Here is a 13,882-nt window from a genome sequence, read left to right on the forward strand (position 1 = left end):
TACCTAAATTGAGCAACGAGATCTACAGACAAACTGTATGTGTTCAATTTTAATTGTACTAGAACGTGTTTCCCGCTTCCAGGCATGCTCCAGCCATCAAGGACTTCCAGAATACTCCTTACACCGGGTGAGCAGACAATTATTAAGAGAGAAGATAGATTTAGAATGCATATGATGTACATCCAGGTCGGATCTCTTCCAATCACGCAAAGGATGAAACATATGACTAACTGAGGTTTTTAGAGCGATTGAGAAGAGAATGGTGCATATACTGTGTACCAGGTCGGATTATGAGTCACACAAAGGAGACAGTATATGGTTAACAGATAGAAAGAATTGCATAGATGGAAGATGCAGAGAGATAGAGTTGCATATGTTACAGTCCAGGTCGGATCTCTCGATCATGCAGAGGAGGCAACATATGACTAACAGATAGAAAGAAAGAAAATAACCTTCTACATACCTAATTTATCGGAATTCCCCAGTTACCCCATCCAACTGAAATTAAGGACAGAATCCCCACATCGAAGAAAAGTGAATCCACAGTTCCAGATACAGGTTCATTAGTGTGACCGGTAGATTCTCATGTATATCTCCCTGCTCAACCTATCCGAGCGTCGTATTGTCAGGCTAAACGGATCTAACTAGGTCAAGATTTTTCAAGTCTCTAGATTCCTTAAGTTCATCTATGCCTAGTCAAGTCCATTTTAATTTCTCGTGCCTACCAGCGCATCGAACACACAGCCTAGACAATTCAAATTCAGTCCCTTACACAGATTCAGATTGCCTGTTATCACATGATTATATCACTCCCCAAAACATATCCCTCAAGCACATTTCATTAACACCATATTTTTTTCTTTTTGATTTTTTGATTTTGTAATGTTTTTGGATTTTTTAAAATTTTCTAATTTTTGTTTTGTTTTTATTTCTCCCCCTAAATTTTTGCATATGAGAGAAACGAAAGTAAATGCGCAAATTTAAACTATCCTAAAACAAAAATTAGTCTTTAAAGCGAATCAGCTTAAGAAAAACTCAAGAATATAGAGAAGAAAATTCAAACCGTAAGTCACCGATTGAATCTGCATTCAGAAGGTCTGAGAACAGCGCGCGTAATCTCAGAACAAATCCAAAAATTCTTTACATCGTTAAGCACTAACTCCATGAGTGATCCCTTCCTTTCTTCCCTTCCCACAAAGGACACATACTCTCAAATAATGTTCTGAGTGTTGTACAGTTGAGAGATGCCTCCTATCATGTGCCTGGAACAGCCATTACCAACAAACCGAAGTCTGATGATGTGCCTCCATAGCTGCTCCGACACAGAGCAGGATAAGTTGGTCTTTGGAACCCAGTCCATTTTGAAACTGGGTTGGCCTTTGTCATCAACGTACGATACTCTCTCCCATGACATATCCTGCTTATCACAAACAGAAGACGATGAACTGTTAGAGTCATTAGAAGATTTGGGAGTTTTCACCTTTGGTACCCATCTATATTCGGGTTTAACCCATTTCTTGTTCGATCCGATGGATGCCTCAGCACTTGATTTCGAACTTGAAGCCGTCCGCCTAGATGACTTTGACCTAACCGGTCTTGGCTTCACAGGAGCACCTCTTGAACTAGACTTCTGGGCCGACATTCCCTTCCCGCCCTTGGGATTTTGATGCTTGGCCTTAGGAGTTGGATGCTTGGCCTTGGGAGTTGCATTCTTGTCCTTCATGGCATTCCAGTCGGCATTGTCTGAACATGACCTTGAGGGGTTTCTTTTGAAAAATCTCCCTCTTGGCGCGTTTTGCCAGCCTTGTACATAGTAGGGAACGTATGGGCGATTAGGAAAATTTCTGGCAATGTGTCCAGGTGTTCTACAGTGAAAACAAGTCATTTTCTTCACTGTGAAGTTGTTTCTTCCTGCCCCTGGTGGCGTGTCCTTACCTCGTTTCTTGTTGATCCCACATGCACACTTGCAACAAGAACTCTGTTGCGCTGGCATTGGAGGCCTGTATTTCTCAACGGTAGGTTTGTTAGGTGTAACAGAATTCGAAGCAACAGATTTTGAGTTCAAGGTGTCATTGGTTTGTTCGGTAGTGCTCTCCTTGTTCTCATCTTCTGCTACTTTACCTACACATGAAGTAAAAACATTAGTATTTTCAATATTAATAACTCCTCCCGACATAAATACAACTCGTTTGCCTTGAAGATGTGCCTCCCTGGCAATTTCTTCCTGTGTCATAGGGATGGATGTGTTGTTATGATTGAAAGGTGGAGGAACACTATCATACCCTAGACCCTTGTTTTGATTATCTTTAAATTTTAATTGGGTTTCAAATAAGGACTCGACTGTCTGACTTGACGCAGTATAATTTTTGAAACTGACATCTGTTTTTCCACACTTAATTTTCAATGTGTCAAGCTCTTCAGTTACAGCAGCAAGTTGTCTCTTAACATAGTCATAATTTTCACACTTGTTGCTATACTCTTCCTGAAGCTTCCTAAAGTCTTTGGTTTTTGCTTCTAATTCAGCCTTCAGGGATTTCTGTCCTTTCCTGAGTTGATATCCTTCATATCTCAGGTCCTCAACTTCTCTTTTTAATAAATCAATTTGTTCCCAAAGAAATTTAATCGTAGTTTCACAAACTAGAGTACATGTAACTTCAGTGACCGGAATGTTTTCAGAACTCATTGTTTTTCTACACTTCAAACCATCAAGTTCTTCAATTACATCGGCAATACTAAGATGATTGAGATCTTTTGTATTCTTGATGATAGCCACATTCACATCCCACGATTTCGGAAGTGAATTTAGCAGCTTTTTGTTTATCTCAAACTGAGACAAGAAGATCCCAATTATATTCATCTCAGTAGTAAGTGTAGTAAATCGCTGCAACTGAGTTTCGAGGGTTTCTCCAGGAATATAATTGAAAATATTGAAATTTTGTCTTAACATATCCTAATGACTCTCTTTCATGTTTTCAACTCCCTCGTAGACCTTTAAATCAATTAAAAAGCACAACTAGAAGCTAAGATAAAACTTAAACGTCAAATTTAAAAATGCCCTTTTTCTCAAAAGTCAACCTTAAAAGTCAAATATAAAAAGTCAAACTTGAAAAAATCAAACTTAAAAGTCAAACTGAAAAGCTAGGTTTGAAAATTTAAAAGTCAAACGAGAAAGTCAAAGTTTAAAATCAAAGGTCAAACCTGAAAGTCAGTCAAAATTTTAAAATAAAAAGTCAAAAAATAAAAGTCAAAAAATAATTTTTTTTATTATCTTTTATTATATTATTATTATTATTATTATTATTAATTTAAGTTTTTTTTTTTATTTTGGATGAAAAAGGAATTTAAAATTAAAAGGAATTGAATATTGGGTTAAAAGTGTCAAAATAGCAAAACTTGCTGCGAGAAAGACGGGTTATGTTTTAAAATTCGGAGGAATGACACAAAGAGCTTGCTAGCTGAGATGGTAAGGCGCTATGTTTGTGAGCTGGAGGTCACGGGTTCGATCCCCAGCACCTCTAAAGCGCATCTTATTTTGATGCGAGGCGAGAAGCTATACGAGGACGAGGCCGTAAACCACCGAGGACCGCAAACCGAAGCCGATCGTAAACTCCGAGGCCGTAAGCTCGGACCGTGAACTTCGGGCAGCAAACTCCGGACCATGAACCTCGGGCCGCAAACTCCGGACCGTGAACCTCGGGCCGTGAACTCCAAAACCCTAGCCGCCAGCCGCAAACTCGCTACACCCTCGCAGATTTCGACCAAAAACACCAATTTTTCGACTTTTAAGCTCCAAAACTCGATCAAAAACCCTTTTTTATGAAAAACACGAAGAACAACCCCCCCCCCCCCTTATTTTTCAGAGATCTATCCAAAAACGCAAGAATATTTTGAAAATAAGATCAAATTATGCTCCAAATCTGACAAAATTGACTGATACAACCAAGCTCTGATACCAATTGTAAGTCCCTAATTTGCCTGTGTATCAATCAGATCCATTTGATGGTGCAGAATCCCAATCAAACGGATGATGTCAGATCAGATAGAAGAGAAGGAGAAGAAGAATAATATGAATCTTGTTTGAATTGATTAGAATGAAGTTTCGGATACAAAAGATTCACACACACAAAACTTCTCTCCAGTTTCTCTCTTGGCCGTACACTCCTTGTGTTTCATCAATCCGTTCCTCACACCCTAACAGCTATATTTATACAAGGGGAACATGGGCTTGGTGGACATGGGCCGTAAATGGGTTTATGGCCGTAAACCTGTTTACGACCGTAAACCCCACCTGGCCGTAAACTAGACTGTAAGCTCATAAAATATTACATAAAAATATAATTGCCCAGAAAAGCAAAGTATAAACCATATTTTGACCCAACACAATCAGGCATAACCTAAATAGGCTATCCTATCACTGACTTATCAGCACTAGCAAGCAAGTCTACAAGCACATACAGTAGGCATATAAGGAATCCTCCTAGATCCTTAGCCCTAATCTAGCATGCAATTCTCGTAATCATATCATATCATAACATGTATGGGTATCTTGGGGAAAACTTACTTGAGCTCGGCTGATTGCATGCATCACACACCTTGTTCTTTTCAAAGTTCTCTTCCCTTTTAAAACTTCTTTTTATAAAATGATTTTTATTTTTGAAAAATTTCATACCAAGTCCTTATTTTGAGTTCAGACACACCCGGGAGTGTGCCCGAATCCCTCAAACCAAGGCTTTGATACCAACTTGTAACATCCCAAAATTCAAGGCCAAAAATTTCATTTTTAATTAGGTTATTACACAAAACCAAAGTGTGAATAATTAAAATATATTATTATGAAACCATATCAGAGAATAGTCCCAAGAATCTTGTGTGCGGAAAACATAGTGTGATGCGCTGTGACCAAGCCGACTCCTTTCCTTTGAAACACAGTACCCGAAACCAAAACTGTAAACCATAAGCACAAAGCTTAGTGAGTTCCCCTATCATACCACATACCACATAACACCATCGGTATCTCTCAACCAGTAACTGCCATCGGTATCTTTCAACCGGTAACCGTGGACTATTTCACTCCTACCACTATCACATAATAATATGTCATAAACATAATGATCATGTACTAACATCATAAACATGCTGATCACATACTAACATATCATAAGCATACTGATCACATACTAACATATCATAAACATACTAAGCACATACTAACATATCATAAACATACAGATAAGCATTGCATGGGTTCTGTATACCCCTTTGGTATCTTTCAACCGGTAACTACCATCGGTATCTTTCAACCGGTATCTGCCATCGGTATCTTTCAACCGGTATCCTCCATCGGTATCTTTCAACCGGTAACAGGGGACTATTTCACCCCTACCACTATCATATAATATCAGGATATAATCATACAGTCAGGAATTTCTGGGGTACTGACCTACCCTTCGATCCTAACGACCGAGTCAGGGAAGAACTATTGCCTGCTACTACCACTAACACACATAGCATATCACATAAGAGTATCTCATAAGCATGTCACATAAGCATACCAAGATAATTATCACAAAGACAATTATCTACCAACTACCCCTGTTGGTGGGCCGGCATTGTGGCCTTAGACCCACCCCTACTGGAAGGTAACTCACCCCACACTGCTGAAGTCTCGTAGACACAATCCCACACTGCTGAAGTCCCGCAGACTTCAACCCCAGCTGCTGGATGACAGATTCCCAAACTGTCAACACCAAAATAACACCCAATTAATAATTGGGTCACAACACATATCCATTAATTCATACTTGTTTAATTACTACATTACCCCAAGTTTGACTTTATTCAAGCCCAAGGTCCAATCCGTAGGCCCAAAGTCCAACTAGGAATCAAGGCGCAACATATGGCCCATCTATGGCCTAATTTTCCAAATTAAGCCCAAGCCCCTTACATAGGCCTTACCCTAGGCCCATTAAATTATTCTAGTCCAATTGCTCGATCTTGGACGGCCCATTAATAACCCAATCATCAAGGCCCAATAGAAAGGCCCAATATTAAGCCCAAGTGAAACTAGGGTTTCTCATAAAATGATGGCGAGGGTTAAGTTTCCTACTTAACCCATTAAGGGTTTCATCCACTAAGGACTTAATCCATCAACTCCAATATTGCTTAGATTAATCTTTGCCAATGATTATTATTTAATATCTCAAGTTATTAAATAATTCCCGTGTGTCCCGATTAATTTCCCCAAAATTCGGGTTTTGATTGCATTAGGGTTTTCCAACCTAAATATTAGCCCATTTATTAATTTGTTGGACTTTTAGGTTATTTAGGGCTTTATTGGGCCTATCAAGCCCACTAGAATGTCATCAAGCCCCTTAGGGCTTTATTGGGTCAATTAGAGTCCATTAGACTCATTAGGGTTTTCACTAAGCCCATTTGGCTTCATTAGGCCCATTAGGCTAACCAGGCCCATTAGGGTTTCAAGCATCCCCAATCGAGTCAACTCACAAGACAAGCACACCGCCACCCGACACGGCGGCCGGTGGCGGCAGCCACCACCTCACGGTGGTGGTTAGGGTTCCTTTTTTATTATTCAATTTTTTATGATTACATTTTGCAACTCTAATCCCAAAATAAACACACTAAACAAACTAATCACACACACACACACAGGCGGCACCCACCACCTCACGGTGGTGGCAGTGGTGGTCTTAGGCTTTCCGGCTTGACAAACAAACACATAATCCTAGACTGCATACAACACTCCAGCCACCCGCCTGGTGGCTCAAGGCGGCGACAGCGGCGGTAGAAACAGGAAGGCGGCAATGACAACCACCACCTCATGGTGGTGGCGGTTCTCTTGATTGCCAACCGAGAAAACCCAAGCACACACTTCGAAATCACGATCTGAAGAGCGATACTTTCCCCACGGCGACCAACACCCACCATCGGTTCCCGTCGACGTACACGATGTCTGGTCGCAGAAAGGAAGAAGAAGAAGGTGTAGGTGGCGGCAGCGGACCTTACCGTGAGCTCTTTTCCACTCACGACTCGCATAGACAAATGTAACCACTTCACGGTCTCGGCTGATCGGAAAACAGATGAAAAAGAGTGGTGGCGGCGGTTGTAGCTTCGTTGCTTCCGGTGAGGTTAAGAGCCAGTCGATCGGTTCTTCAGCGTGTCTCGGGTTCGTCGGCCCTCATCAGGGATACATCTCCGGTGGTCACAGCAGCGTCATGGCAGCTAGAAGGTGGCAGTTGAAGGTTGAAGGTGGAGAGGGTGGCGGCTAGAACCGAGCATGGATTAGGTTTAGGGTTTTTGGTGTTGCATGCGGTTAATAAGAATATATACATATATGGCTATCGGGGCAATGGGGAAGGGAGTCGGGTTCAAGTCCGGCTCCAAACAAATTTACACACATTTTACATATCAGCCCCCTCCCCATGACATCTTTTCAAATTAAATCCCATATTTTCCCTTTCAACCCAATCCATGGAAGTCCCTTTCAAATTAAGTCCCATAAATGACCAAACAGCCCCTAAGATCTTAATTATGACATAATCAGCCCTTCCACCTTATTTCCTTTTAAATTAAATCCGAATAATTACCACGGAGACCCTGTCTTTATAAATAATTATAAACCGAGTCCAAAAAAAATTCTACTTTTAACCCTCGACTTCCAAATTATGCCAATTACTCCTCGAAACCAACACCCTGCATATAATTATTGATTTTAGGGCTACTATACATCCATCAATTTATTTATTTATTTAATACATAAACGGGGTTTTACATTTAGGTTAACGATAAATGACTATTTATAGCAATTTCAGCCGACACCCTACGTCCAGCGTAATTTATGCTACATTGAGCGTTGGTCATTAAATGCGCGTATTCTACGGGGGAACCTAGCTACATCGAGCATAGGATACCTTGCTACGCTGAACGTATGAGCTTATTTCAACATTAATCCTTATCTTCACATTCTAGCTTTGTTTTCCATGTCATTTGCTTCCCTTTTGCTCTAGCAACATATTATATCTGTAAAATATTAATTCAAAGTTTTATAAGTACATTTTCTTCCAAATAATATCAAAACATAGCATAAAATAATAAGATAACACCCATAATATGTGGATGAAATAGGCGTTATTATATATATATATATATATATATATATATATATATATATAGAGAGAGAGAGAGAGAGAGAGAGCTAAGTTCTTTGAAAACTTAAAGATTTGTGATAACTCAAGAACTCCTAATCCGTTAATCATTTTTAAAAAACAAAACCACTATTAGGCTCCTAAAGTCGCGTCCAAGAGAGATCTATGATCCAAAAAAAGATTTGATGAAGTTTTTTTTGAAATGTGCATATATGCACATTTATGTTTTCTATGTTTTTTTTGACGTTTTCAAGTTGCAATTCTCTCAGTCGTTGGTATTAGAGTCTCATTGTTGTGTTGGTTTTAAAAACATTAAATGTATATACATGCACATATACGAACATTCAAATGTGCATATATGCACATTTCAAAAAAATATCGTCAAATCTTCTTTTTAAGCATGAATCTCTCTTAGACGCATGGATCTCTCTTAGACGCAGCTCTAGGAGTCCAATGGTGGTCTTGGTTTTAAAAAAATGATAAGTGTATTAGGAGCTATTGAGTTCTTGCATTAACTTAACCACACACACATGCACGCACACACATACACACACACACACACACACACATATATATATATATATATATATATATATACACACACACACACACATAGACACACACTAGTCATCTACCTACGCAATACGACGAGCAACAAATAGTTTGTTTTGCAATTAATTTCTTTTCTAGACGAAAACCATCTAGACCATATATGTAATGAAAAAATCGAGATGAAAACCAGGAATTTAGGAAACCACATGGACCATTTATATAATTTTGTCTAAAACTTATTAATATTTTCAATAACAACTTTGTAAACTTTTAATTATCATATTGTAATAAATAAAAGGAGACAAACTCAAAACAACTTACATGTAATTACTAATGTTGGATATACATTATTAATCACACAACACTTATTTATACACCACATTTGAGGTATAGTCTTCGACATCATTGAATTTTTTTAGGAATCACTAATACATTTGTATTGCCACGTAATGTCCCTCTGGACAATGCAACATACATTTGTTCATGGGAGAATACCGATTATGGTAGATATATACCTAAATTCGGAATTGTTTTTCCTTGAGCTTTATTGATTGTCATAGCAAAACATAGTCGAATATGAATTTTTTTTTCTCATCAACTTGAATGTGAACATGTCATCTTCAAACGAACATAGATGAATATTTAGCAAAAATACCCTCTTGGTAGCATGTTGACCCACATCTAATTCTGCATTAAAGGCATTATGCTGAAAACTTTCGCATATCAATCTGGTTCCATTACAGAATCCATTTTATGTGTCGATATCTTATAACAGTATTACTTTGAATTTAACTTTTAAGCGAAGGTAGTGAGGAGGTAAATGTTGGGTTTTGAGCATAACAACAATCCTATGGTGTACATGAAACCCTAATTGATTTGGATCTAGGTTTTTCTAATTTGAACATACAACTATGAATACCAAAGCAATAACCCTATGACTAGCATACATATTTCGAAAATCACATATGATTAGGGTTAGAATCTTTACCTCTCTTGTTATGTAGCAATAACAAGTTTAGTCCTTCTTGATCTTGACTTCTGAAAGCCTAGTGCCCCAAGTGTTGCACCTCTAATGAGTCACAAACACCCAATGCAAGGAGGATGACTTAGGAGAGAAGGATTTCGGCTAGGGTTTCTTTCTTGAATGCTTAGGTTGAAAATGTTGGATTAATGTCTAAGTCCATAACTATAATTGGTAAGACTTGACCCGACCCGGCATGGTCCATTTGGGTTGCATACCATCATGCACTTGGGTAGACTATAATGAGAGAAATAAGACACTTATGGTTATTAATATATTATAAGTTCTAGTATATTAATAATAAGAATAATAAGATTATTTAATTAGTATTGATCAAGAATTAATCTAGGATTAATTAAGTGATCAAAAGAAGACTAATTAAATATATGGGTTGATTGTGTAAATCATCCATACTTGTATAGTGGGCTAAGGCTCCATGGATAATCAAGTTGGGCTAAAACCCATAGGATGGTCCATGGATGCTCCATGGTGTATTTGTACCCATGGATCATGGAAATGAAAGGCCATGTCAATTAGGGTTTACATGGTGTAACCCTAACTATATAAGCTTCTTATTCTTGACCAAAATCGGCCACTAGTGTGTGAAGTGAAAGGGCTAGCCGATTTCATGAGTTGTAGAATTCTCTCAAGCTATTCTAAGTGTTTTGGTGATTGTGATTCCATTTGAGGCTTCCACACTATTGGGGCTAGGCACTCAAGCTTCATGAAGACTTTCTACATCAAAGAGGTATGTATTCTATCTTGTTACATTCATTGTTTTTGTATTCTAGATTAGGATAATACCTTGGAAGTTCTTATTTGCATGTATAATAGAGAAAACATAGATCCAAGGTATTTAGGGTTGCATGTACACTTAGGAGTGTTAGAATGCTCAAAACCCAACAGAAAATTCCTTGGTATGGGGTTCTATATATAGTTGTGGCTATTAGGGTTTTCAGGTGGAAACCTTAATACCTAACTTAGGCAACAAGCAGCCCATGAACTCCTTCCTTAGATCCCATGGACGAAATCTATAAGCTTCACTATAGGATTTCATCCACTCAACTATATGGAGTTCATCAGCCCATTTATGCAACTATCAATGATTTGCATAACAGCCCCCCCCCCCCCCCCCCCAATTATTAATCAGTTCCTTTTAATCCCAAAATTAATACTTGATTAATTTATGATTAATTACTAATTAATAATATGATTTCCAAATAATATATTAATCTTGTAATATATTAATAAAACCATTTTGAGTACAAATTTATTATTCACATAATAAATTCTACTCTGTCTCCTCTTGCCATCCTATCAAGTTGCATAAGTGAAGGCAACCCAAAAGGACCATGCTCATAATCAAATCAAGTACATACCAAAAGTAGTTATGGGCTTAGATACCTAATCCAACAGTCTCCCACTTGGATAAGTCTAATAACTATTATTGCAAGTACAACTTTAGAATCTAATTACCAATCGTAGCTTTCCAAAGCCACTGTTGAACTCTGATCTTATCAGTAACCCATCCTTTAGATAAGGGATCATATATTCCTCCATTATCAAGATATCATATAGACACGAGACATGAATTATAATCATTCTCTCTGTCTATGTGTTGTTTCCCGATTTCCGATTTATGACGACTGACAATAGACTTCGTTTGAACACATCATCTTAGTCCAGGCTTGGCCAAGCGCTTAGGGTGTCATCACAAAATCATCGAGGGGCCCACATATATCGCTTTTATCCAACTTTGGGTAAAAGGAACGGATAAAATTCGACTCATATGCTTGCACTATTTACTCATCAAATCACACACAACAATACATTTTATAACATGAAGTTACTAATGTGTTTACATATTATCAATGTGAAACCGACTCGCAAACAACAACTCTCTTTCCATTTCAAGAATATAAGATATTATTGTCTCACAATCATTCATGATAAAATCCATGAAGTGATTCACATGAGTGTGGGTTTAATCCAATACTCAAATCTTATTTCAAGAGCACTCATGAACACTGCAACAAACTTTTTCTGTGTCTAAACGCTTAGACAATCTACAGTCAGATTCATGACAGTCTTACCTCATTACCTACTTCGAAAGTATGACTGACTGTGGATGTTTGAATAACCTAGTTATTCGGGAAGTCAAAACATACGATGTGAAACACAAGAATAATCGAATCCAATATGGTCTCAAAACTTTTGAGTATAAATAAAACACTTATTATTTAATCGTCATATTAATTACACATTATTCATTGTATAATGTTTCGGATAATCAACTTAATACTTGAATTATAACAATAGTTATCCCATGCTCCAAGCATGCACATTATGTTTACCTATAATCCTTACTTTGTGAAATAGATCAATTGAAAATATTTCCAATGACACTCATTTCAGTATTCCCAATCCTTATCATAAGTATAAGAATATCAAATTCTTGCCATTATTAGAATGTATTAGATTCTAACATTTTATGCAATGATCATTTTGTAATGTCATAGGACCAAAGTCACAACGACTTTGCTAATGAAATTACAAAGTAATCTATTGGAGATTGTTACAAGACAACTCCATAAATATGTAGTCTCACATTCAAAGTACATTCCTTTGAACATCCTTCTTGCATAAGAGTTTCTAACCTACACATAGATATCTAATATCCAACTCCCATTATGGAAACATTTCTATATTTTCCATATGACAATGCGTTCTAAATAGAATCCCATCTATTCATAATAATGTCAATATGTTCCATTCTCTACTATACTTCCAACTACCCACAAGCGATAAATCCTCAACGAACCATAGATCATCCATGAAAGTTGTTTAACTAACTTTAGTCATATCCGGTTCTATAAGTTATTTCCTCTTAATGCCCTTGTCATTTTGAATAGACAAAAAGGTCGACTATTACAACATATGCAATCGATCCTATACCTGAAGCGCATGAGATACGATTCATAACGTATTACAAAAAGACATGATACTTTACCAGTCTCTTGCTATAATATTTCCTTTATATAGAATTCTCAATGTTGAAACATTTCAACACGATATTCATATATATGTTCATTGACTAAATTTGATTAAAATTGCTCGATCTAAGCTTTTAGATTTGAAATGAAGTATAAGTTCCTCTCCCTTAATTATAACAAAACAACTTTTCAACCTCTTACAACTTTGTGAATTGAAACTTTTGTTTTCTATAATTAATATTGCTAACTCGCAACACTTACCATAATCATGCTCCCACTAACATGATAATTTAACCTTACCAACATAACACTTATGCTCCCAGTAGCTTTGACATGTATTCAGAAATTAGCTGTACTTCTAGAAATCAATACTTATTGATTTCTAAAGTTCATATTTAGAGTACTAGATGCTTCAATAAGACTTTATCTAGGCTTCTCAAACCCATACATCTTTCATTAGAAAAGCTCATATCTGTGTCTAAACTATTTCAGAACTCATAGCAGTAAGTCCTGAATGTTCAAACTAATTGCCAAATCTCACAATTCAAACTATGAAGCAGGATGTCGTAATCATAATTGAATTTGATAATGCAATTTACACAATTGCTATCTCCTTAAAATCTTCTTAGTGAAAGCGTTTCCTCACAATCATTTTCATGAAGCGGAGAGAAACCTTGTCACTTAGATTTTATGGTGTATATGTTCCTATCCATGTGAATTTATCATAACCATAATCACAAGACAAGGTTAGTGACAAATCCAAAATCATATGGATTGAACTTGTTCAATCTTAATTTTCTTGCCATCTAGTAGCACAAGGGCCTACGAGTGCTTCCAGGTTCTTTAGCAACTCACCTATACAGATCAATGTACTTTCATTGATCAAGGTGCATTGTCTTATGCAGTCAATTGAGAACTCATAGAACTCACATGCATAGTTAACTTATTTAGAATGGGCATAGAAATAAGAATATGCCAATACGATAGGTTACAAACCTCAAGTCGTGTGCTAGTGATTAATAATTGGTTTATTCTTAATTAGTTCTTGAAACTTTTTCAAGATCTTTAAGAATCCCATTGGCCTCTTGACATATAAGATTCTTTTGTCAAGAAACATTCCTTGACAAAAAAATATTCAAGAGTTAGTGTGGGTT

This window comes from Lactuca sativa, chromosome 2 (genome assembly GCF_002870075.4).
Source record: "Lactuca sativa cultivar Salinas chromosome 2, Lsat_Salinas_v11, whole genome shotgun sequence".
In the NCBI taxonomy this organism is placed as follows: domain Eukaryota; kingdom Viridiplantae; phylum Streptophyta; class Magnoliopsida; order Asterales; family Asteraceae; genus Lactuca; species Lactuca sativa.